Here is a 2,768-nt window from a genome sequence, read left to right as displayed (position 1 = left end):
TATGATTTTTTTAAATGGTCTAAGTTTGGACTAGAAGTTATTAATGCCTGGAGACTTTAATTTAAAAAAATCATGCCCAGCCAGCCAGTGTTGCTCAGTGGTTAAGCGTTGACCCATGAACCAGGAGATCATGGTTCAATTTCCAGTCAGGGCACATGCCCGGGTTGCCAGCTTGATCCAAGTGGGGGCCTTTAGACAAGGATAACTAGGCTGAAAGGTCAGGAGCTGGTGGGGTGGGGGATGAAGAAGATCTATCGTTCTTGTGCAAACGGATAGATCTAAGTGCCCCTGATGGGGTAATCAGTCTAAGTGCCCTTAAGCACGAAGTGAGAGTTGCTGAAATCAAGATGGTCTTCATCGCCATGGTCAGAAGGCTGCGTGTCCGTCCAGCACAGTCAGACCCGTGGGCCACCCCCAACATCCAACCATGGCTCCTTTTTTTTTTTTTTGAGTGGGAGGAAGGGAGGGGGAGAGAAAGATAGAAACATCTATGAGAGAGAAAAATCACCAATTGGCTGCCTCCGATTTAAAAAATCATATATATATATAAATATATTCAATTTTGCTTACGAGTTTAAGCCTTTGTGTTCTGCATTTTTTGTGAGCATCTATTTGTGTTGTTCGACCCACAATGCCAAGGAGATGCTGCCAGCGATACCTCTAGGATGAGCAGGAACCTGCAGTTCTTTCAGGCCAGTCTCCCTGTTTTCTAAACAATATACTGGAGGTGCTCACATATTCAGCAATTCATAAAGAGTTACAGCACAGTCCCATAGGCTAAGAATTAAACAGAAAGTATGAGAGATATGAAAAAGTCTGGCACGTAGCAAGGGTTTGGTACATGTTGAATACAAACTTTTAATTCACTAAAATTTGGGCTATCTGGTCCTTTACAAGAACAAGCATGCCAACAGTCCCTGGTCTGGAATTCACTCCGTGGTCAACCACCAGAAAGCCATGGCCAATGAATGTGAAGCCAGAATAAAAAACGCTGTAAGATTCCAATGGCTTCATTGGCCATTCTATAGCCTTTCAGGATTTGGTGGGAAAGAAGAGGAACAGGAAAACAGCCTCCTGTTTCCCAACTTTCTACCGGAGTCCCGTCTGCCAGGCCGCTGGGTATTTTGCGAGGAAAACAGCCTCCTGTTTCCCAACTTTCTACCCTCCAGTCTGCCAGGCCGCTGGGCATTTTGCTAGCCTTTCCAGGCGGATTCTGCGAGAGTGAACAGCTGCAAAGCGATGCTTCCAAAAGGGAACATATGGAATCTTAGTCATAGGGAGGAGAGAACCCAGTTCTTTAATGCCTACTCCATACCAGGCACTTCACATCTGAGGAGCCAAAAATCCCATGTGCTCGGCCCGCATTTTACAGATAGCACACTGCGTCTCAGAAGGGCTACGTCACTTGTCCAAATCAAACAGCTGGTGAATGGCAAACCCGGGATGCAGTTCTCAGTGTCCTGATTCCACGTCCAGGGTTCTTTTTTCTACACTCAGCTCCCAATAGCAAATCTGACACATTCTGAACGGAGAATCTGAAATCCAGAGTCCCGCCCAGGCCCCGCTTCCCCCTCTGATCAGTGAGCACATCAGGCTAGAGGGGTGCAAGGTGCCTCCCAGCTCCATCCTCTCTGATGGTTTCTAAGATGCATTGCAAGTGGAATGGAAAAGGAAACTCAGGTAGGCAACTTACTGCTCCGGCTTGTCCGACTTCTTTGGGGTGTGAGGTCAGTAGGGTGAGGGGCTCTTGCCCAGATTAATTTAAGTGAGAAGGGCAGGACAGAAATAGAAATGGCGGAGGAAAGGCTTTCATTGCTGACAGCCCGGCAGGCTGATTTAACAAAGGCTCCCTCCCACTACAAACACATCGAAATGCTGGATAAATATATTAAAACACATAGCCTGAAAGAAAGTCAAGACAGTTGCCAGAAACAAAAAGGAAATTCAAAACCAGAGATGTCAGCTCCAGATGACACACTCGGGCCCCAGGAAAGAATCAGGGCTAGAGACCAGGCCTCACAATATATTTGGCCTGGAAGCTGTCTGGGCTGGAACTGAGAGAGGCCTCTGTCAGAACTAAAAGAATCCTGTCTACCACCCTGGGAAGCAACAATGAGGCCAACTGTCTTTTCTGAGCATCTGTGACAAGTCCCAAACCCACCCGGGGTATCGGGTGTGAAGTTAAGCTACCTTCATATTATAAGAATCCCAAGTAAGAAATTACCATAATCACTGCTCCATGAGCCGTGGAAACCACAGGAACCTGGAGAGAAACATAGGCAAGGCTGCTCTGCAGGGAATTATCCACAATCCAGGGCACGTGGGATTCTTACCAGAAAAAAATAAAATAAAAATGAAAGCTTACAGTAAAAAATGACTAATTACATGATGAAATAGGATCAGGGAGGAGCATCGTCTAATACAGCGGTTCTCAACCTGTGGGTCGCAACCCCTTTCACGGTCAAATGACCCTTTCACAGGGCTCGCCTAAGACCGTCCTGCATATCAGATATTTACATTACAATTCATAATAGTAATGACATTACAGTTATGAAGTAGCAACGAAAATAATTTTGAATATGGAGGCATAGGTAAACACCGGAGTTTGCTGCCTCGCACAACCACTTCAAAAATACAACTAAAAGACGGAATGGACAGCATCCAGAACCACAGGAAGGCTGGCTGAGTGGAAATTCTACAACTAGGAGGAAAGAGAATATCATACCCAGACTCAGAGGAGGCGCAGTGCTGAAGTGAAATACTCAGGG

Source organism: Myotis davidii, unplaced genomic scaffold, assembly GCF_000327345.1.
Source record: "Myotis davidii unplaced genomic scaffold, ASM32734v1 scaffold496, whole genome shotgun sequence".
NCBI lineage: Eukaryota > Metazoa > Chordata > Mammalia > Chiroptera > Vespertilionidae > Myotis > Myotis davidii.
Note: the sequence above shows the minus strand (reverse complement) of the source record.